Here is a 24,904-nt window from a genome sequence, read left to right on the forward strand (position 1 = left end):
TACATATACATATACATATACATATACATATACATATACATATACATATATATATATATATATATATATATATATATATATGTGTAGGCTATATAAGGGTGTATAGAAAGCTTCAAATCTAGGCTTATTGTGCACGATGAAATTTATGAGCATAGACGAGAGTTTCCTACTCTTAGGGTGGTTTCAATAGCTTTAGATGCTTAAGCTCCATACTGACAAGGGTGGATAGCTAGATAGCATGAAGCATCCATTTCATTCGGCACACCTGTATAGGCCTCAAGGTAGCATACATGATGCAACGATGGAAGTGTGAGCTTCTTGAGTGGAGGGAAGGAATTTGATTTACCTATTTAGCTCACATGCTTGAGTGTAAGATATTTACTTGTCAGACGATTCTTTATCATAAAGCTCGTGCTGAGACTCGAACAGAGAATCGCTTTTTGTTTTCTTCTCTGATGAACTATGCTAGAAGTGCATCTATTGCTCTTTAGAAGGTGGGAATCCCCCACACCTATTCAACTAACATGCTCGAGCTTTCAGACATAGCGTTGCTGTGAAGTGCATCTCTTGACGAACAAGGGGGCTGCCACTACTGTCTCCATGTGAAACCACCCTTAGAATTGGGGCGAAGACCTTAGAGACAATTCATGTGCAATTAGTGATGGATTTTGTAACTAAAAATGCGTACCTAGCGTCCTATCTGTGAGGGTTTTCTTGGGTTCTGCATAGCACAGCAGCAGGTCAGTTAGAAATGCTGCATCAGCTCTGCTGCCTGAGAAGTGGCTGCACATCTTGAGATATCACAGACCCTCTCAGGTATATTTTTCTCTCCACGCAATGGTCATTAGGTTTCTATGGCTATGGAGACTAACTCGTCTTGGAGTTCTTGCAGCGCATCTCGTTTCTGTTGTTTGTGAGATTTCGCAACAGGTTAGTTTCTCAGCAAATCAATTTCTGAGTTTTACCTTCTTTTTTAGGGTTAAGGTGAACCTGCTAGTAATTCTCGTCTGTTTAGGGTTTAGCATACAAAGGGTTTATGATGCTTGCTTCTGTGCAGCTTACTATGTTCAAAGGTTCTTAGGGTTTAACGGGTATACAGCTTGATTTTCCTAGAGTTCAGCTTGGATTTAGGGTTTAGCGGGCTTTGTGGCCTGTTTAGGGTCAACAAACTCTGTTGCGGGCAGACTCTTCCGCTAAACGATTAGCCATCAACTAAATTGATAACCCTAAAATAGGCAACAAAGCCTTATGAATCCTTGGTCTGGAAGCAGAGTCTGCTAATCTTCAAACAGTTTTCTGCGTGCACAGAAAGATTGCAAACTGCGTTGTTGTTTTCTCAAAGTTCATGCTAACGAGGGTGCAAATTATGCTGGTAATTAGCTATGTACACAGCAAAAGCTAAAATTTTTAGGGCTCCTCTTATGTGTTGAGCTGCTCATGTCTTGGTTAGCATTTGTAAATGTTTCATAAGTTGCCATGCATTTTTTGAAGCCATGCCTGCCATGGTTCCTTCTCACTTAGGTCAGAGGGCTTGGTGTGCTCTTGGTGTGTGGGTAAAAGGGGTTAGTAAGAAGCCCCTACTCAGGTTCTCTGCTTTCTGCCCATTTGTGGTGCTTCTGTTCCATGTGGGGATTGAAAAACATCTGCCATGGTAGAACCCACCATTATGATCCTGTAATGTGAGCTGTTCTTTCCCACCCTCTTCAAATTTGGGTTTTACCTATTTGTCTTGCCTTGGCCCTTTCCATTTACAATATTGATCAGCCCTTTACAAATATTAGCTAGGAAGAAATATTTTCCAAGCTCTCGTCCAGGCTGCATCTTCTTCAACTTCAGATGGGCGCCCATAAAGTTGCTTGTCTTAGTTGGATAGATTGGCAAACAGAAAACTACCCATGGTGTCCTCATTTTTCTCCTATGGCTGTCTATAGAATCCTTTTTGAATGTATTGCAAGTGCGAACTTGTTTATGTTCTTGCATGGTTGTTATGGAATGATAGATTCCAAGAGCCCTTCGGTACCTTCCCAACAACCTTGCACTCTTGCTCATTTCATGTAGAAGAGATGTGCACTGGTTGCAAAGGCTTTTAGCATCAAGTAATATAACACTTCATAATTCAACCCATCTACGGTCCTCTGTTAATGCTGCATCTAACCCATTTATTGTGCTCGGTAGATGCATAGATGTATTCGGAGCACATAGTCAAGAGTTGTTACAAATCTTGAGGCCTTTTTATGGTCGAGGAAAATGATCGTTGTTCCCTTGTGTTGGGTAGTCTATGCTCTTCATGGTGCGTTTATTACGAGAGACGCAAAGGGTGATGATTAGATTCTTGTGAAATAGGGTCCATGCTAGATGAGGCAGTTCATGATAGATAAATGTGATGGATAAGTGTACTAACAACACTTGATCCCTTGGAGGTTGTGATGCTTGTGTTCTCTTTGTTGTGTGCTACCAACCATTCGGATGAGAGTATGTCCATGTGATGTTATATATGCATGGCTATGAGCAGATGTCTTGATACCTCCAATGTGTTATGCATCCATCACTTTCATCCATCCTCACTGGGTGGCTATCATCATTAATATTTGCTTTTTGTGAATTCTCAACATGGGCATTAAGATTCTCATAAGCAAAGCTTATGGATGAATGCCATGCATCTTTGATATGAGGGCATAGAGGTATTCTGAAGGTGATCAAACGATATTTCTTTTGGCCTCAATTGCGCAAGGATATTGAGAAGTATGATGCTTGAGAGTTCTTGATTTGTCAGAAAGTCAAGTACGATTGACATAAGGCTATGAGGTTATTGTAATTCCTCCGGAGCATGAGATATCATTGCTACAAATTTTATCATGGGATTGTCGAAGTCTTCTTTTGGCAATGTGGCTGTTTGGACTCTAATTGATAGATTTAGCAAGGAAGTGCATTTTGATTCGCAAGACCATTGTCATGTGTCGTACTTATGTGAGTGCCATGTGGACATGGTGAGTAGGCTTTTGGGCAGGTTAAGAGGCCGGATAGGCACTATTAAGGAGGCCCAAGTGCTGCCTAGAAGTTATAAATAACGAGATGGTGTCTAGCTCCTAGGTCCAGAAGGTGTTGCCCATAACGTGTATTGTCTGGCCCACTGTCCTCTGACATCCTCGTGGTCCCTGCATCTACATCGTCTAGTGCCTATAGGATGAGGGGATCTGTGAAGTCGAATGATTCACTGTCGATTCTGTGTGCGTGCATTGAAGTCCCCCATGAGGAGAACCTCCCCCATGGTCGAATAGTGTAGGATATTTGCAGATAGAGTGGCGTATGGAGACTCACTAGGAAGGGCCCCTCTCTCCTCTCCTCCTCCAATCTGGTCCTCCATGTGACCTGTGTTGAATCTCGACCCCTTCGGCGGGAAGTAGCATATTGCCAAGTAAACTATTCTCACCTCTGAGAGCTGTAGGCTAATCCACATGTAGTGTGCCTCTGGGTCTCTCGACACCACCCTGATACGTTGGTGTAGTGCTTGTCTGAATAGTATAGCGATCCCACCTGAGCTTGTGGAAGTGCCCTGTCGCATCCCTTGTCTATACACTGATTCCCACTGGTACCCTGCTACCCGTGGTAGGCCTCTCTCTGGGCTTTCATGTGTCTCTGTCAGAAACATGATGTCCTGGTTCTCCATAACCTCCTCTAGTCTGCTTGGATGTGTCCATAGAGCCCCATTGCAGTTCCAAACTGCTGCATATATCTCCTTGTGCTTCTTGATAATTTCCTTTGTCCCATAGGCCATATGGTGCTATGCCACCATCTTGAGAGAGAGAGAGAGAGAGAGAGAGAGAGAGAGAGAGAGAGAGAGAGAGAGAGAGAGAGAGAGAGCGCTTGCTGCTTAAGCTCAAGAGTGGGAAGAGGGAGTGGGGCGGCTGGCCAAGTTTGAGAGAGTGGGAGAGAGAGAGAGAGAGAGGAGAGCTCAAGCCTTATAGGTGGCTGAGGGCTCCAAGCCTCAAGGCTCATGCATGGTGCGGGTCACGGGTGACGGCAGGCCACAGTGCCAATGGGAGGAAACGGGTGCAGCTGCCAGCCACCAACGGGCAGAAGCGGTAGAAAAAATGGCGAAAAAAAACTGGCGGAAAAAAGCAAAAAAACAGCAAAAAAAAAGAAGCAAAAAAAAACGGCTCAAAAAACTAGCGAAAAAAAAGCGTTTCGCCGTCCCGTTCCAGACCCGTCCCCGACAACGCACATCCGTTCCGCCGTCCCCTTGTGACGCAGGTGCCCGAGGCGTCCCGCCCATCCCCAGACCGTGTCGAAGCGCCATGCCGATTCGGGACGGCGTTTCCGCGTCCCGGCCTCCATCCCCTGTTACTATGGTTTTTGTTCTGCTTTGTTTTTGTCTCATTTCCGCTGCTCGTTCTGACTGGTACACCCCTTAACAGAAATAAACTGAATGCCCAAATAGTAATGCAAATGCCCCATGTTTGTGACATCAAAAGCTTGCTGTAATTCAGCTTTGAAAGCTGTTAGTTTTTCCTCATCAAGACTACTAATGAGCATGTCATCCACATAAAGAATAAGGATCAACAGATTGTCCCCATCTCTGCGAACGTAGAGAGTACTCTCAGTTAGACTGTTTTGGAACCCATTAGCAGTCAAGTATGTATGAATTTTTTGGTACCAAGCACGAGGTGCCTGTTTAAGGCCATAAAGTGCTTTATGTAACTTGCATACTTTCTTTTCTGCCCCTTTCTGAACAAAGCGAGGAGGCTGAGATACATACACTTCCTCCTACAAATCGCCATTAAGAAAAGCAGTCTTAAACATCCAACTGATGTACATACCAACCCTTGTGTGCAACCAAAGCAACAATAGTACAAATGGTAGTCATACGGGAAGTAGGAGCAAAAGTCTCTTCATAGTCAATGCCTTCATGGTGAGCATAACCTTTGGCGACCAAACGAGCATTATGATGATCAATAGAACCATCAAGCTTACGTTTAATCTTATATACCTAGTTAGTGCCAATGGCACGCTTGCCAGTAGGCAAGTCAACATAAATGTAGTGTTCTTTTCAATGGAGTCCCAACTCCGAGCACATGGTTGCAACCCACTCATCCTCCAAAGTATCAACATGAGAAATAGGTTCCTCATTATGCGGTGGCAGCAAGAGCAGTGTCAACAAAATGTGAAGATGCATGACAAGATGCAGCACGAGTAGGACCAGGCATACGAGTAGGATGTTTGCTATCACGCAAAGTGTCAATCAGCCAACAAGATACATTCCTGGTCTCACGAATTGCTGCATTTTCATTGTCCAATGCATCACCTAGGGTCTCTTGATCAACATGTGGCACATCAGGACCAATTTGAGTAGTGTTAGGTGGCTGAATTTCAGGAATTTCAGCACTATGTGATGGCTGTAAATGAGTCAAAGCAAGCTCTACATCATCAGCATGTGACCCAATTAAAGGCAGCAATGTATCACAGACATCTTCTAGTCCAATTGATGGCTGTTTTTGACACGAAAGCAATGGTTGAGATGCTCTATACCCTTTGCTTTCATTGCTGTAGCCCTTAAAGATACATTTAATGGCCTTTGCATCAAGTTTTTGTCTTTGTTGTGCTGGTACATGCACATAAGGCAGACAACCAAAGAGTAATCACTGGGATTTTGCCATTCCAAGCCTCATAAGGTGTCATAGATTTCAAGGCTTTAATGGCATAACGGTTTAGCACATAGTTGGCACACATGACCACCTCAAACTAAAATTTTCTGGGCAAATCCTTGCTTTTAAGCATACATCTGGCTATCTCCATAAGAGTACGATTACGTGTCATGCGGAAGCTCTTGGAGTCTTCTTTTAGCCCTAAACACCATCCTGGAACAACCTGATGCAAAAGCAAGCAAGAGAGAAGGAGAGAAGGGTGAGAGATAGCTGAGTTTCCATATATTCATATGGTACAAAAAGGAAGTACAAATCTTGCGACCCTTGGTTGCCTTAAAAAGGTAGAGAATACCTAATCTATGCCTAAGTCTAAGACCCAATCCAAGAAGATTTGAATGAATCAAAATGATGAGTAAAGTTGCCTTATATAGGCCTTGGGACTTACTTGTGGACTGACTGACTGTTGGTCGGTCAGGTCTTCGATAAATACTTTTTGAATTGCTGCAGCCGACTGGTCCTGAATCTTGTATGTGTTGGCTGACAGCTCTCCCTTGTTCTCCACTAGTCCTTCCCTGTTCATAGTAGCTTCTAAATCTGGTTCTAGCCTAGTTCTTTATCTTGTTGCCCTTCAAGATTAGTCCTGGGATTAGCCCTGCACATGTCTTGCACATGACATCCCCCTATGCTAAACTTGATGACGAGATTTCAACTTCTGTTCTTGGATGATTGTCATCATTCCATTGTCTATTCCTGGAGTCCCCCTGTCATGCTTCCCTCTCTGGCAATCTTTTCATTGAAAACCCTGCCCGGTCTCCAAATCCACTCTTAACTCCGATGAGGATCTATGCATCTGTTCCATCCTGTCTCCTTTCCATTCATGCCCTGTTCTTGAACATTTTCTCTGGTCTTCTTTTCTTGAGTATCGAGTCTGGCACTCTCACCCCACCCCTTGGAGAATCCTCCTCCCTTGGAACTGTTGCTTGAAAGCTTTCCTAGCATGCCCCAAGCATAGTTGTCAAGTACGAAACGAAGGTACGAAAAACCGGTATCGGTATGGAACTTTTAGTTTTCGGAAAATAAGTTCGAATGAGGTACGGTCCACTTCAAAAAATACTTGAAAGAAAGATATTTGTACACATTTAGAGATGCAAAGTCTAGAGAAGTTGTAACTTGTCATAAACTAGAAAAAAGTTAAAACACTAGTACAAAGAGTTATGAATAGGGAACATATGTGTGCGGCATGCTCATGAATAAGAGCTGTGGCTCATGGCATGCAATAAGAAGTACAAAAAAGTGTGTAGTGACTAGTCACAACACTAAGTACAAAAATGTCTAGAGTCTAAAGACTAGATTCTAGTTCTTCTCCTCAGAGAAATCACTAAGGGGAAGGAATGTCCTCGCTAGAGGTGCTTCCATCATTAGAGGCCCATCGTCATTGTACTCGGACTCTCTGATGTTTGGAATAGGAGCATCCTCCTCTTTGGCAACAGGTGCCGAAAAGCTTCTCGAATTCGAGCCATGCCTCACATATGTAGCCACCGGGCCGGTCGAAGCAGGGCGCCGAACAGTGCATCCTCGGTCTCCTACTCGCGTTCCACCTCTAGTTGCGTGATCTCTATGAGTACATGAAACTCGACGTTCAATCTTCTCTAGCTCCCTGTAAAGCTCGATATATATAGCCTTCTCATCTGGATCTTTCTCCTTGTGTCCACTGTCAACTTGAACTCCTCGACATTCACCTGAAAGCAAACATTTATAAATTATTAGTTACGACTCATCACTCATGACATGCTATGAATCATGAATCGAATTTTGAACTCTAGAGATCTCTACCTGTTTGGAGATCTCCATGTCATGCATCTTTTCCGCCATACACATGTTAGCGCGGCAATATACAAGCCGCTCTAACTGCATGGTGCTTAGCCAATTTTATATCTTCATGTGTATGAGTGAGTAGGAACTCCAATGCCTCTCACATGTCTCCGAAGAGCAATCCTATGAGAAAATAAGAGTTAGAATGTAAGAACTAGTTACTACTCTAGAGTATAAACTTTAAAGTTTAAAGTCTTGAATATTCAATACCTGTGACAAGACTTTGAAAGCTACTCTTTGTACGTGAGCCATTTGATAACCAAATGACTCCCACCAAAAAAGTAGCCAGACTTTCTACTCGAGCAAAGTGGGTTCGTGAAAGCGGCTCTCCTCTGATCATTGTACCGAATGAGCTCTTGGAGGAACTCTCTCGTGGATAGGAAGTATCTTTGGCAAGTAGGCATCTCGATCGGAAAGTAGCTCCTCATCGGCGAAGCGTCGTAGGTGGGATGCAACAAGGCCGCAAGACCATGTATAGGTCTGCATCCACCGCCGCCTCCTTTCCACAAGCTTCACAAGCTCCACAAGCGAATCACGTCGTGGAGTGGGTGGAGACTCGATGGGATCCCTACAATGCAAGAAAAGCACTTTAAGAAGGTTAATAAGAAATATGTATTAAGTATAAGGAAAAAGAAAGAGATTTGAAAATGAGATTTGAAACATGGGACCTGGGTTTACTTGATCTCCTTCATAGGAATGTCGGAGTTCTCCTCATCAAGCACGGTGGTCGCACGAATCTTGGCTAGGGCCTTTCGCATGAAGTGGGTGAGTAGTCCCAATGTGGAGCCCTCCATGTCGGGCATGCGCAAAACCCTATACAAGGGAGTCACTACAATGACAATAGCACGCACCTCGCGCCAAAAGGACTCTTTCATGCATAGCCGTTGAACGGCTCGGACCTTGTCTGCACTAGTCCCCATTTCTTCTCTTAGCTATGTGACAAAATCTGGGGAGACCGAGCTTCGGTTGCGCGTCGTATAGCTGCTCCAAGAGAAGCCACATGTAGGCAATGGAAGAGGGCTTCTTAAGCTCCAAGTCGCTTTGCTCGGAAACATAGTGAGCACCTTCACCTTCTTTGTGAATAAATTCACAATTGATAGTCCTTGTGTGACCACCCTCTTCACCCACTCTAGCTTCCTCACATCCTCCATGAGTAGGTCTAGACAATGGTAGGCGCAAGGAGTCCATACACTGGATGGGAACTCCGCCTCTACCAAGCGTCCCATTTTGCGGCAATTGGACGCATTGACTGTGATGACTTGAATGACGTTTTCATGCCCAACCTACATGTAGTACAATGGCAAATGCGATGACATTCTTAGAAGCTTGAACCATAGATACTAGAGACTTGAGAGTTAAAACTTAGATCACAATGCACATACTACATTTAAATTTTATCTTTATGATGGCTTGTCGGATATGACGATAGATAAAGTTGCCCGATATTCTTTGTCCCGCCTTTCAGGTATCCACGATGCGTAAGAAGTATGTGCTGAGAGCGCATGAAACAAGGATATTCATGGTACCCCTCTTCTTTCGATCACTCCATCCATCGGAGAGGATAGCGCAACCATACTTCGCCCATCCTTCTCGCATGGGTGTGAGTTTATCGTTGATGCTTTGCCTCTCATCATTAAGCGTGGTGGTGCACTTCTCATGGTAGGTGATACTATGCCATTCGCCAAAGGATGGCCCCACCTCCGCAATGGCCCTCACCATTTTGTGCCATTGTGGAACCTTGAGCACACGGAAGGAGATATTGCAATCGATGATCATGCGTGCAATCTCCTCATTCGCGGCTTTCATCTTCGCCTTCACATATGTGAGTTTGTTTATGTTTGCACCGATGGCGGTTTGTCTCATTGCCGGAGAGCTATCTTCCCTTGGCCTCTTTGATTGGAAGTTGGAATTGGCTGAGGTGGAGCCGAAGCTGGATGGGACGGGGGAAGGACTCACGGATACGGAGGTACCGGACATGGAAGCTCCTCCACGTCCAGCTTTGCCTTGGTTGCAGATGAGCGAGTACTTCTTCACTATATCATCCGCAATTTCTTGAGGAATCTCCTTGCGCGGTGCAACTTCCCCACCAAGCTTAACACACGTGCAAGGAGCCTCGTGGCGCTACTTGTGTAACCCTTCCCGCAAAAGCTGCATGTTCATTTTCATGACCCGAATTACCGGTAGGTTTCTCGCCGGTGGTGGTATAAAAGGGAAAAGACTCATGCTTTTCCTTTCCTTTGGACCTCATTGAGAGAGAGAGAGAGAGAGAGAGAGAGCCCAGGCCCTAGAGGGCGGGACTCGGGATGTCACATGCACACCTTAATCCGGTGCCACGTAGACATGATTATTTCTTACAGCCGCCTTAAGGGCAAAGTTGGAGGTCGTATATGGGCAGTTTGGAGCCAATTTGGTGGCCCTATAGGTGCTCGGAGGTGCCCAGGACATGCACCAATGGTTGGGACATATAATGGGCACAATATGAACACATTTCATGACATTTTTGATGACTTTTTATGGCCTGAAAAGTGAAAACCGACCTGATTACGACTTGCTATCACTTTCCTATATAAAGCTGTGTATTCGAGACAAGTACTACATTGTGTGCGTAAAGCATCAAAGCTACATATAGATCTGCCAAAGATGATCCATTGCCTCCCCCTCTGCCCACAAAATCTGCTAGCTCATCAATGTATAATCCAAATAAGGTGGGAGATAATGGACATCCTTGCTTAACACCAATAGTGCTAGCAAGCTCCTCTCATAATCTGCCCGGGCATCGCACACGACCCACAACTCTCTCATACAAAGCAATAATCCCCCATATCATCTCTAACTGTACCCCCCGTGTCTGAAATCTCTGCATAAGTCTGTCGCGAGGCACAGTGTCAAATGCCTTGCAGAAATCCACAAAGCAGCAATATAATCTGCGTCTCTGTGCCTTCACCTCCTCTATGAGGCTCCTGAGTGTGAAGATATGATCAAGAGTGGAGTGGTTTCGGCGGAAACTAGCCTGCCCAGTAGCTCTGAATGCAGAGATCTCTACCAATTTACTGAGCTCATGCTCAATGACCGACCCATAAAGTTTGGCCAACGTGTGGCCTACCATCACAGTCCATCTCATCAATGTACTACACCTTATACTCCTTAGCAAAACAATGTTGCTGAGAGATGTAATGTCATGTGCAAGACATGTGCAGCCTGCAGGGCTGACTAATCCTGAAGGGCAACAAGATAAAGATCTAGGTTAGAACCAGATTCAGGAGCATAGGTTGCTATTGTGGACAAGGAAGGACTAGTGGGGGACAAGGGAGAGCTGTCAGCCAGCACATACAGGATTTAGGACCAGTCGGCTGCAACAATTCAAAAAGTACAAGACCTGGCCGACCAGCAGTCGGCCAATCCACTAGTAATTCCCAAGGCCTATATAAGGCAACTTTGCTCATCGTTTTGATTCATTCAATCCTTCTTGGATTGGGTCTTAGACCTAGGCATAGATTAGGTATTCTCTACCTTTTCAAGGCAGCCAAGGGCTACAAGATTTGTACATCCTTTTTATACCATATGAATATACTAAAACTCAGCTATCTCGCTCTCTCTCTCTCTTCTCTCCTTCTCTCTTGCTTGCATTTTGCATCAGGTTGTTCCAGGATGGTGCTTAGGGCTGAAAGAAGGTTCCCCGAGCTTCCGCATGTGACATTGGTATCAGAGCATCAGGCTCAGCAAGGCACTGATTCAGTCCCAGAAGAAGGTGCACATGTCGAGGTACAAGAGTGCACAGATTCGAGGCCCAAGGAAAGAAACACAAGACATGGAAGAAATTCTGAGGAGGTTGGTTGGTGGTGTTCCACAAGATCCAAGGGGAACGGCAATCATATGAGTTGGGTGCCACTTGGGGCCATAGTGTCTATAGGACGCGTACCGCACCGACAACACGTAAAAAACGAAACAGTACGAAACGAGCTGTTCGGGACGAATGCAGGACGTTTTTTTCAATCGCATTTCACTGTTGCCGTGTGAAACGGTATATATGTTTCGCTATGTACGGTCCGGTACGTTTCCAAAACATACCTATGGAAAAAAACTAACTGTTTCTGACCTTTTTTTTCTTCCCATTTTTTTGATCGTTTTTTTTGCCCATTTTTTTGGCTGCTTTTTCTAGCCGTTTGGGGCATGGGCAGCTGGGCCTCGGCTCTCTCTCTTCTCTCTCTCTCTCTCTCTCTCACACACACACACACACACACACACACACACACACACACACACATTGCACACAGATAGATTTTGGAGCATGCCCGAGAATCGGTGGTATGATGATGAGTGTATACAGACACCTCCGTGCCGAGAGAGCACTAGGGACCATTACACAGAGACAGGCGAGCCGACAGATACGGACCCTCACACGTCGAAAGAGGCGTGCATACAAGGAGGCATAGTACTGGGATATGTACCACCTTTTCATGAGCAGAGATACAGCCACTGCATGGCGCAGGATGAGAGAGCCTCGCCCTCGTACCCCGATTGAGGATCCACACACATCGCACACATATGCAAAGAGCCTCTACCATATCCCTCAGCAACCGCCCATACCACAGCCACAGGAGCCCCGCCCTACCACCACCTCTACTTTCTTTACCGCCTCGATGGTAGAGAGAGCTATCCCCCGCTGGTTACAGCATGGGAGATCAGCTGACCACACAGGTATACAGAGTGAGCATCTTATTTGTGCAGCTGACACACTGGCACCCTTTGTTGCTCACCTCTTTAATAGGGCACTAGTGGAGGGCCTACCAGCTGAATGGACTATGCACACCATTGTGCATCTCCACAAAGCGGAAGACATGCTAGACCCCAGCAACTACAGGACTATCATGATTGGTCATACATTGGCCAAACTTTATGGCGCAGTGCTCGATGCAGAGTTGAGCTCATGTGCAAAGAAGGAGGGGCTGCGAGCACCAGGGCAAGCTGGATTTCGACGAGCTTTCTCCACTATTGACCATATATTCTGTAACACGCGGAGAAAGCAACAAGAAAAAGCAGTTGGACAATGCTAGTTTTCCATGTTTCTTGGCTAAAACCATATGTTGGTCCAGAAGTGTTTGATGTTTCAGCAGCCAGACGTGGTAGACGAAGCAGAAGTCATTGAGCCCGAGCAGATCCTTCTTCATCGTTGGAAGCATGGTTTCGGTCAACGGATACGTCAGTTCTATATGAAATTCCGAGATCGAGGTACCCACGAAGCCGTATGGCTAGATGAGGAGTTCTTTCAAGAGTACCCCCAGTTGTTGGCGGACTACTTGGAAGCCATGAACTTGCCGCCAAGCTATGCAGGAAGGAATGTCACATGCACTCTGCACTATAGTGCATGGTGACAAGCTGGCTCATCATCAGCAGTGCGACATTTGTACAGTATTAGTTCCATTCAGGATGATATTTGTCGTACGCTGTGACCCCATTGTATATCCTCAGTCCAGGATCAGTCAGGCACGAGCTACGTAGGTCATTCTCAGCCATAGTCAGTCAATTAGTCAGTCTAAGTCCCTTTATAGTCAGTAGAAACCTTAGGGTTTGCCTTAGAAAGCATCCTGCATATTGCACATCATTCATGCATAGCATCTAGACCATTGCAGGAACCTCAGATAGCATCTACGAATTATCCAGGATTTATCTAGGATTTTTTGGTATTTTTTCCATCATTTTCAACATTTATGCATCATCATTAAGCATTTAATGTTTATATAGCAGTTGGCCAGCATCTAGTGCCAACCGACTAGCAACATCACTAGTATAAATAGAGGCTTTGCACAATTATCTATTCATTCATCATATTCAGCAAGAGAGCCATCAAGCGCTTGTCATCCTCAGCATAAGGAGCATAGGCGATTGCAGTTTCAGCCATCTGTCTTCATCGTTTGCTCCTATAGCCCTAGGCGCCTCAAACGCATGAGCATTCAGCCATCTACATCAGTAAAACGCAGCAGTTCAGCATTTAGCCTTCAGTCCATCTTGCGTTTTTTGCATCCATGCAGTTTTTAGCATTCATTCATTCATCGCTTTGCTCCAGCCACTTGGTGAAGGTAAAACACAGCATTCTCATTCATTTACAGCATTCATATACAGTTTAGAACAGTCCCAAACAGCCCCTCTCTCAGCCCTAGCTTTGCATCCCTCCCTCATACCATTTGGAAGAGTGCATAGGCCCGAGATTGGACATCTTTGGTGCTTCTACAGCAGTGCACAGTTCAGCCCAACACTTGGTCTTCAGAGGTCTTGCGTTTGGCTTATCGTGAGTCACACCTTCAGTCTCTTTAAAGATAATAAAGCAAATACTATCTCGGATACCTCATGCACTGACAAAAGATGAAAGCCCAGAGCAGGGACATAAAGAACACGGGAAGCATGCTTGCCCCCCTTGCCGTCGGGAATGATCTCCATCCGGCCCTCACTATGAATCGGAATAGTGGAGTTATCACCAATAAAGATACGACCTGACTGCCGCTTCAGATCCAGGAAGAAGTCACGGGATGGAGTCATGTGCCTGGAAGCACCACTGTCGAGAATCCATTCCCGAGTATCCTTTGTGGTGAAGCCAACTGCCTCCTTGCTCGAAGATGATGAGTCATCGGAGTCCACCATCTCCAAGTGCACAAATGCCGGAGTCTTCGCAGCTGAGGCTGAGGACTCAGCACTCTTCCCTGTCCGCTTAGGGCACTTCCTCCAGTAGTGGCCTTTCTCGCCACAATCATTGCAAGATCTTTCGGCCTTCAGCTTCTCTCGTTCTGGATCAGGCTTCTTCTCGGAAGACTTATCTGGTGAAGCCTTCCCTTTGCCCTTGTTGGTATTACGGCCTTTCGACCGTTGGCCAGTTAAGGCCTCCGAACCTCCGCCGTGAGGAGGGTTCGTAAAACGTTCCTCCTGGTCCAAGACCATTGGCACAAGCTCCTCCCAAGTAATGGTGCTGAGCCTGCCACTCGTGATCAACGAGGAATAGAAAGCAGAATACTGACCAGGCAAGTGGGAAAGTAACGTGATGGCCATATCTTCGGACGATATCTCTTTCCCAGCTTGAAGGACTTCCTGCTGAAGGGCCTGCAGCTTGTTAATGTGTTCCCGCATCGTCGAAGACTTTGCAGGGTTCATAACCCGCATCTGCACTTCCAAGGATATCCGCTTCATGGGTGACACCCTCTTGTACAAAGAAGCCAAGTGCTCCCATATGCCTCTCGCCAGCGTCATGTGCTTCACATGGTTGATCACCTGTGGTGTGCAATTGAGGAATATAAATGACCGGACCCTGGCGTTGACACGGTCCCACATTTGTGCCTGTGCCTCTCGGTCCTTCCTCGCGGATAAAACCTCCCCTTCCTCAGCTTCCGGCCTTGGCACCCCTTTGATAATAAAATCAGCAAGATCATATGACTCCAGAACTGACTCCATCATGACCTTCCAGATGCCATAATTGGACCCGTCCAACTGCCGATCCACTAGGAACGTGGGAAGAGTCGGAATCTTCACCTGCTTCTCTGCCATCTCGAGTAAATCCGCCATCTCGGAGAGTAACCTGAAAGGGTGGGTGGGTGGGAAAAATCTGAAAATCAGAATATATGCAAGTGGCTGTCCAGCCCCTCTGCCCGCCTTCCTCTTGCACCTTCACTTCCCGTTCAGCCCGAAACAGTCCACCGATCAGCAACCTGTTGCTCCCCCTCTTGCTCAGAAAAACGCCCAAGATCTGCTAGAGCCTAGGGCTCTGATACCATGTCAGAATATGCAGCGGAAATGATATCCAAACTTGGGTAGACAAGAGCAAGTAGACTGCAGAAAATAATCAGCACAAGAAACACTGAGAGATGTGTGTAAACTCTTCTCTATACACAAGATCCCGGAGATAACTGAATGAGAAAGTGGAGGAGGATGGGGGGCAATATATACAAGCCCATGAGGGCAGTCGGCCAGCTCTAAAAGAGGCCCACGACTGGACAAAACCCACGACTGCTGAAAAACAGCAGTCGGCCAGCATCTGGTGCCCCTCGTCTGCACAGAACAAGTCGGCCAGCACTCAGACAGCCCACGACTGCTACAGATGCAGTCGGCCAGCTTCAGAGTGCTCCTGGCATCACCTGGCAGCCCTCCAGCCACTAGGAAAAAATGGGAAAAATAGGGAAAAAATACGGGGAGTGTGGAAAAATGATATACGGGCGGGCACACCCACAACAGAGGCCCTGGTGTATACAAATAGACAGGAGATGACTTCTAACAGCACACTTCCAAAAGCCCCGCACGAAGGGGTGGTTGTTTGACACACTAGTCACCCCTGCTTTGATGTATGCTGCAGCAGTATGGGCACCTGGGCTCGCCACCTCCACATGGTCTCAGATAGAGAGGCCTCAGATTCTCATGCTCTCACAAATGATCCGCAGCAAACCCTCCGTCCCACATGACATTGTCCGAGCGGAGTTTGTTGCACCTCCTATGCTAGTAGAGGCCCTCTTCTAGACGATTTGCTTCATGCTGAGGATTAGAGATATGCCATGAGATCGACTCTCACATAGAGCTTTTGAGGCGTCCAAGCAGCTCACAGCAGAGAGTGGAGATAGGAGATCATGGTATTCACAGATGATACAGTGGCTCACTCAGCATGGTCTCCACATAGATCACCTGCCACCTTTCCAGTATGATATACATGCACCACACATCCAGCTCTCTCACAATGAGAGGAACAGAGTCCTTCGACAGGATTTATGGCAGCGATACACCCATGAGACTTGGATTACACCTAGTTAGCCTCTACCGTCGAAGATGCTATACTAGAGAGATCAGTTTATGCGTATCTCAGCGGATGGATTCATTCAGCAACCCGGATATATGGATGTGTACATGCCTCTCAGTGCCTGAGTGGCGATTGGCCAACTCAGAGTGTCATCACACCAACTTGAGATTGAGGCAGGTAGGGCAGCACGGATCCCCAGAGCAGAGAGGATATGTAGACTATGCCAGGAGGAGGTTGAGAGTGAGGAGCATTATGTATGCAGATGCAGAGCATATAGTGTCATTAGAGAGAGATACACCACCATCTTCAGTGGACATCCCTCACTCCGCCAGATCATGGAGTCCGCAGATCATCGCAGATTTGGCCAGTTCTTGCTAGAAACACAGTGCCACAGAGAGACACTGCTACAGACTCATACCACAGGGAGAGGTGGGCGACAACTCCAGCTCAGTGATTTCTTCCAGAGATCTATCCCCGTGCCTACCATGACACAGGAGGGGGTTATACTTCAGTGCGCTGCAGACCTCTGAGCCAGACGGAGACCGAGAGCACCAGGCTACCAAACTCCCTGACTACATCAGAGGGAGATCACATAGATAGGGCTCGACACATCCTTCTAGTTCTACCACTTTACCTACTACTAGTACATCACTTCGCCCAACTGTATATTTCACACATGATTGTGATCATCTATATGGTACTTCTATCTACCGAGGCCTTCTTCATCTAGACCCACACTCACCTCTTGACACTCTTACTACACAGCTTACAGATTTATTACATACATCCACCCTATTGAGCCTCCCACATTCCTGTAGGAGTACTGCCAAGAGTAACACTGGAAAGATGCCCCAAAATAGTTGGTACAATGACGAGTGTCGGGCTACTGTCCACGTCTCAAATGGGAGGTAGAGAGAGGTGAAATCTCGGGCCACAAGGCACAGAGACTTAACCAATCTTTAACTCGCCGTAAGAAACGCATGTTCGAGGAAACCAAACACTCGGACATGTACCACTTATTTTTGAGCAATGAGTCAGTTGAGGCTTGGCGGAGGCTACGGGAACACCGTTCACACACCCCTATCTTTGACCCCAAGATCTGGCATACGTATGCTTAGACACTATATGATGTGCCAAATAAACCGCCTGTACCCTATCCTTCAGAGCCTCGGCCCACTCACTCTACTTTCTTTACAGCAGATATGGTGGAGAGTGCTATATGCCGACTCCAGCACAGACACGCGGAGGACCACACAGGCCTTAGAGGTTAGCATTTTTCATATGCAGCCGACACGGTGGCGCCATTTATAGCACATCTCTTTAACAAGGCTATTGTAGAGGGGTTCCCGCCCGCATGGACTTTACGCACTATTGCCCCCATCCATAAGGCTGGTGACCCTATGGATCCGGGTAACTACAATGCCACGAGACTGCATAAAAGCTGGGAACTCATTGGATAAATATTCCTCCCCAAATTTGTACGCAAAGCAACAAGCTTATGGCCACAAGCATTTTCAGCCAAGGGTAAAAATAGCACGGATAGATGCAAGCACATCTGATTTGGCTCGCAAGCCATACACCCAAGTGAACTGAGTGTAGTCATCAATGAAAGTGACAAAATATAGATGTCCCCCAAGAGATGGAGCCTGCATCGGGCCATAGACATCACCATGCACAAGCTGCAAATGATCGAGTAACTCGTACAGCGGTATCTTTGGGAAAAGAATGTCAATGAATCTTCCCAAGTAAACAACCCTCACATACATGCTTTACAGGGAGCTGCAAAGGAGGCAGCTCATGGACCATGTTATGCTTTTGCAACCGCATAAAAGATGGGAAATTAAGGTGACCCAACTGAGCATGCCACAATTTACTGTCACGTAGAATTGTAGGGGTAGAGATAGCTGTAGCATAATGAGACTCTTGTATCCTATATCCACTTTGTACAAACCATTGCACAATGTACCAAACATGACAATAGAAGCTACATCTTGTGTAAACCGGCCTTCAGAGAACAAAGGGCGGTGAAACAAACACTCGCACATAAAACACTTCAACACCATTGAGGACCTAGAAAAGGAAAACAAACAGGGGGAGCTAGAGTGCTTCTGCAAATAGTACACGGACACCGATTGGCCCCAAAACACAGTGGCGCCCCTTGCGGTATTTCTTTAATTGATTAAAAGAGCTTTGATTACAATATAAGGCTGGAAACTCAGCCGTCCCAGTAGAACTCCTAAAGCCTGCAAAGAACCTGCATCTGGCTTCTTGTCCACACGGCATTCACAAACAAGTCCAGCCATTGCTCACATCGAAAGACTCTCTCACATTGAGTCTGCATACAGAAGCTTTCTCCCATGATCAAGGCTGCCACAACCATCCATAGTGTCTCACACTATGAACAGCATCACACCCAGACACATCCAGTGCTTCTGCATCACAACACAGACTCCCAAACTGTCTCTCAAAAGAGTATCACAGCACAGCATACCATACAATCGACACACCTGTACAAACCCTCTCTACCTTCCAAGGGTAAATCCATCTCTGTCATGGATTCCCTGTCCCCTGTCTTATCAGTAGCAAGGCTGTACCATACATGTGTCCATTCCTATACCTTCTGCCTGCATGTGACCTATCTCCTGGAGAAATCCAAAAACATGTCTCTTCGAGAAAACCTACGACCTGTTTCCACATGAAACCCTTAGGCCTGTTTCCCTTTGAAACCCTTAGGCCTGTTTCCCTTTGAAACTTCTGTTCTGTTTCCCATACATCTAGTTACCTGTTCCCTCATGAAACATCTGGCAACATAGAGATGCCCATAACTGTAGTTCCCACTGTTCCTTTCGAGCAGGAAGAAAACAATCTGCTCCATGAGCACGCAGCCATGCGAGCTTGCTTCACTCCCATGCCAAGAAACATAACCACATGACCTTGTACTTGCAGTCAAAAACCCAAGCACATAGCTGAATTTGCAGCCAAACAAAAACAGCCCATAGACTGTCCCAAAACAATCCCGAATCCAAAGCAAAGAGAAGCTGAAAGTTCCATCAGTTGAACGCCATCGACATGATGTCTATGTTCATGGAAAACCAGCTCCCTGTTCAGTCCAGTCCTCCGCTTTTGCACCAAGAAAAAGATAGAAAAGCGCCTGCAGCCATGCGCTTTTTCTCCTATCAAAAGGTGCCCTGAAAACTGCCCAAGCAACAAACAGTCCAGCCTCCTGTACGCTGCGCCTGAAATCCAGCCCACCTGTTGGCAAGGAAAAGAGAGAGAGAGCACGCCCAGCTCTGTGCGCCTGCTGTCCTGCAGCCGCCTGCAAGAAACGCAGGCCCTGCAGCCCCTGCCTGTATGCGCTTCTTTTTCAGAAGACACCCCACGCACAGCAGCCTGTATGCGCCTGTTTTCTGTCCTGTCCGTACAGCTGTCCGTACAGTCGTACAGACCTGCAAGCAATCCCCTATGCGCAGCCAGCATACAGTCCAGTTCTACGCAGCCAACATGCATCTTCAGGCGACCAGCCCTCCTCAACAAAGAAGCACACACGTCAACCAGAGAGATAGGCGCCTCCTTTTCCTGGTAGCCCCTCCTTTTCCCCAAAAAGCACACGTGGCCCCAAAATAGCTTAAGGGCCACGTTTTTCTTTAATGAAGGGCTTTTAAAACGATTACAAAGGTTTTTAAACCTTTTTAAGCTAAAATCTTTTTGCCCCCTTTCACACATGGGGTTATCCACACATGGGCTTCCATCTTCACTCCCACCTGATGCCATTCACACTGTCCACCATGTCCCCGTGCACACCTGCATATTATCCAGAGAAAAACAGAGGGTCGTGACATACCCCCCTCTTGAAAAATGGCAAGCGTCCTCGATTGCACTCAATGGCACAGTAAAGCATCTCATGAGCAAAGACACCCATATGGCAAAAACAATGGCCTTCCAATGCATCTGGATGATAGAACAATTATCCTGCACAATAAGCCACACTGTCCTCTTGCTTGTTCCTTCAGAACCTACAGCAAAAGTCTAAAACCAAATGGAAACACGTTAACTGTGTTAGCCAAAAACAAAACCATGCATCATTCTACATATGACACACATATGCATGACACACACATGCATTCGCAAACAATATGCTCCTCAAAATGCTCTACCTACTCCAAAGTAATAGTCTAAGGGCTGCTCGCAAGCCTTACACCCATGGGCATCCCGCAGGACCCACGACTGAAGGTAAAACATGAGCATATGCAAGCACTCAATGCATCCAAACACTACATCCACTAAGCACTTTCCCACATATGTTTCATGGCCATCCCGCAGGAGTTACACCCAATGGTGCATCCATGAACATAATAAAGCACTTGATGTATCATACCAACATACATGCAGCACATGACACAATGCAGAGTATTTCCCAATGTATTCTCAATGATACCAGGATCCAATGGCACCAGAATACAAAAATACCTCTACCTCAAAAAGTGTATGCATACATGCACAAATAGAGTTCGATCCATATTTCCATGAACCAAACCAACTCTAGGACTGCTCGCAAGACTTATGTCCTCCATAGAGTTATCCATAGTTGCAGTTAGAGTTCCAGGTGCGCGCGACTGTGAACCATACTCAACCACCATCTCAACACAATATCATAGAAGTCCCATAAGCAGATGTACTGTCAGCCTCAGTACCTTCGGGTGAATACAAAGATGTCACCAAGCGACTCCTAGATAACAAATGAGCCTGTCTGTAACATCAAGGGAGTGGAGGTGCTACCCCCCTCTTGAGCATCAGGCAATGCTCCAGACCTATGCTCTGCTGAACCTGAACGAGCCGTAACAAGAGTCGACTCCAACTCATAGGCATCAAGATAAAGCTGCAACTCCTGAGGTGAATCTGCTAAGTCACCCTCCTCCATCCACTTCGCATCCATCAGTGAACCTCCTCCATCCACTTCGTATCCATCAGTGAACCTCCTCCATCCACTTCGTATCCATCAGTGAACAGCTCTTGAACTTCACAGGATAGCGACGGGAAACTTTACCATGTACCTTTCTTTCCTTATGTGCCAGAATATGCTCAGAAATAAGAACCTCGTCAAGTTCCTCCACTTCCATCTGAGCCTCATCTCATACATCCTCAGGCACCCAAAACCTACTTGCACTCCACCCAAGTGATAAGCACAAGTCCTCGATGAAGCATAGTAGATCACCACTGCTAAACATAGAAGGAAACTGTTTTCTGAACCCATGAAGCCTCTATGAAGATACCACCGGTGACAAACTGTCGAAAGCCATAGCCTTCAACGCATCTCCTGCACCATAACACTTCAACTGCTTCTTGTTCCTGGCCGACTACTTCTTGTCCTTGGTGTCTTTTCTCCTGAGCTTCATCCTCAGCTTTTGCTCTTCACCTCATATAGGCAAAGACACAAAATCCTGTACTGTGTCCTGCACTTCCTTTTCACTTTCCTCATGTTGAAGCTTTTAATGTGACTCTCATGAGACAACCACGAGCTCGCCCCCTTAGGAAAGTTGGCGATTGTCCCAACCAAAGCAACCACGGACTCGCCCACTTGAGAAAGTCGACGATTGTCCCGGCAAACGGAACCTTGTAAACCGGCCTTCAGAGAACAAAGGGCGGTGAAACAAACACTCGCACATAAAACACTTCAACACCATTGAGGACCTAGAAAAGGAAAACAAACAGGGGGAGCTAGAGTGCTCCTGCAAATAGTACACGGACACCGATTGGCCCCAAAACGCAGTGGCGTCCCTTGCGGTATTTCTTTAATTGATTAAAAGAGCTTTGATTACAATATAAGGCTGGAAACTCAGCCGTCCCAGTAGAACTCCTGAAGCCTGCAAAGAACCTGCATCTGGCTTCTTGTCCACACGGCATTCACAAACAAGTCCAGCCATTGCTCACATCGAAAGACTCTCTCACATTGAGTCTGCATACAGAAGCTTTCTCCCATGATCAAGGCTGCCACAACCATCCATAGCCTCTCACACTATGAACAGCATCACACCCAGACACATCCAGTGCTTCTGCATCACAACACAGACTCCCAAACTGTCTCTCAAAAGAGTATCACAGCACAGCATACCATACAGTCGACACACCTGTACAAACCCTCTACCTTCCAAGGGTAAATCCATCTCTGTCATGGATTCCCTGTCCCCTGTCTTATCAGTAGCAAGGCTGTACCATACATGTGTCCATTCCTGTACCTTCTGCCTGCATGTGACCTATCTCCTGGAGAAACCCAAAAACATGTCTCTTCGAGAAAACCTACGACCTGTTTCCACATGAAACCCTTAGGCCTGTTTCCCTTTGAAACTTCTGTTCTGTTTCCCATACATCTAGTTACCTGTTCCCTCATGAAACATCTGGCAACATAGAGATGCTCATAACTGTAGTTCCCACTGTTCCTTTCTAGCAGGAAGAAAACAATCTGCTCCATGAGCACGCAGCCATGCGAGCTTGCTTCACTCCCATGCCAAGAAACATAACCACATGACCTTGTACTTGCAGTCAAAAACCCAAGCACATAGCTGAATTTGCAGCCAAACAAAAACAGCCCATAGACTGTCCCAAAACAATCCCGAATCCAAAGCAAAGAGAAGCTGAAAGTTCCATCAGTTGAACGCCATCGACATGATGTCTATGTTCATGGAAAACCAGCTCCCTGTTCAGTCCAGTCCTTCGCTTTTGCACCAAGAAAAAGATAGAAAAGCGCCTGCAGCCATGCGCTTTTTCTCCTATCAAAAGGTGCCCTGAAAACTGCCCAAGCAACAAACAGTCCAGCCTCCTGTATGTTGCGCCTGAGATCCAGCCCACCTGTTGGCAAGGAAAAGAGAGAGAGAGAGCACGCCCAGCTCTGTGCGCCTGCTGTCCTGCAGCCGCCTGCAAGAAACGCAGCCCTGCAGCCCCTGCCTGTATGCGCTTCTTTTTCAGAAGACTCCCCACGCACAGCAGCCTGTATGCGCCTGTTTTTTGTCCTGTCCGTACAGTCGTACAGACCTGCAAGCAATCCCCTGTGCGCAGCCAGCATACAGTCCAGTTCTACGCAGCCAACATGCATCTTCAGGCGACCAGCCCTCCTCAACAAAGAAGCACACACGTCAACCAGAGAGATAGGCGCCTCCTTTTCCTGGCAGCCCCTCCTTTTCCCCAAAAAGCACACGTGGCCCCAAAATAGCTTAAGGGCCACGTTTTTCTTTAATGAAGGGCTTTTAAAACGATTACAAAGGTTTTTAAACCTTTTTAAGCTAAAATCTTTTTGCCCCCTTTCACACATGGGGTTATCCACACATGGGCTTCCATCTTCACTCCCACCTGATGCCATTCACACTGTCCACCATGTCCCCGTGCACACCTGCATATTATCCAGAGAAAAACACAGGGTCGTGACATCTTGACAGTCATGACCTGAGCAACAGTGACCAGAAAACTGAACTTTAAACCCAATTTTAGCAAGAGTAGATAAGAGAGATGAGATTCTTATGAATTCCAGGTACATACAATGTGTCATGTAAAGTGAAATTGCATGCTGTCAAATCTACATTCCCAATGCCTTTAATGGCATACGATGCATTATTAGCACACATGACTGTACCACCATTAGGTGCATCCTGCAAAGTGGCAAACTTCTTACATGAAGTGATGTGCTTTGTAGCACCACTATCAAAGTACCAATCAGCATAAAAAATTGACATAGAGGAAGAAGGCATAGACGGGATACTACATGTGATAAGCAATGCATAGCCATCATGGGCCAAGTTGGCCTCTTCCTTAGTGTCATCGGTGGTAGCAGCTAAACCTTGCTGCTTTTTCTTTTGCTCACGCGCAATACGCTTTTTGCATTCTTCAATGACATGTCCAGGTTTTTTGCAATAGTTACACCGTTTCTTCTTGTCTCCACCCTCTTTTGACGCATGAGGATCTGAACGGGTAGGTGCCTTGCCCTTCGGCTTAGCACTAGAAGATGTCCCAAATTTCCCTTCGCCACAAAAAAAGGCAGCAAATGCTTGATTTGCAGCAATCATGCTATTTTGGTTGGATTGGGATTGCTCTTCTTGTAACAAGAGAGCTACCAAATCATCAAATGTGTACAAATATGAATTTCTCTTCGTCAGGAGCCGAAGAGTGACAGCGAATCCTTGATATGATTCAGGCAAACCATTGAGAACCGTAGAAACAAGTGAATTGTCAGGTATTACCTCTTATCAATATTGATTAACCACTCTCACAAATCCTTAACACGGATGAGAAATATATCCATAGAATCACCCTCAGTCATATGCTCCGTGTGTCACGTGCACGCTCGTGCCATGGCTAATCTTCGGCATGAACTGTCTAAATCCTTGATTAGTGCAGCAGTTAGCAGTAGCATCATCATTATCATCATCATCATCATCAGCAGCATTAACATCAACATTACCATCATTGGAAGGCAGGAGTACCTTGTCGGCAGTCTCTACAGTGCAGTCGGTAGCCTTCTGGTACCCCTGTAATAGCAGGCGGCTAGGTGTTATCTGGCATGGTAGCAGGTGTGGGCAGTGCATACAAGAAGCGTAGCATTTAATAAAAGATTTATGGCAATTTCATGTCCACACAA

At 46.3% G+C, this 24,904-nt stretch overlaps 1 protein-coding gene and 1 pseudogene across 7 annotated transcripts in view; both read left to right on the top strand.

Annotated features, from left to right (window-relative positions):
- The first annotated feature begins 547 nt into the window (after positions 1-547).
- LOC147616517 (double-stranded RNA-binding protein 7-like) overlaps positions 548-24,904 on the top strand; it is a 42,933-nt gene continuing 18,576 nt past the window's right edge. For 5 of the 7 annotated variants that reach the window (XM_086777592.1, XM_086777597.1, XM_086777591.1 and 2 more), the window contains exons 1-2: positions 548-816; positions 893-930. The gene's annotated coding sequence lies outside the window, so the exon portion shown is untranslated. The remainder of the gene's footprint in view (positions 817-892; positions 931-24,904) is intronic. The other 2 variants (XM_086777595.1, XM_086777593.1) reach the window with 2 other exon arrangements.
- LOC147616518 (uncharacterized) lies at positions 15,781-16,877 on the top strand (annotated as a pseudogene).

This window comes from Cibotium barometz, chromosome 38, assembly GCF_041138505.1.
Source record: "Cibotium barometz isolate CiBa-2024 chromosome 38, ASM4113850v1, whole genome shotgun sequence".
Lineage (NCBI taxonomy): Eukaryota > Viridiplantae > Streptophyta > Polypodiopsida > Cyatheales > Cibotiaceae > Cibotium > Cibotium barometz.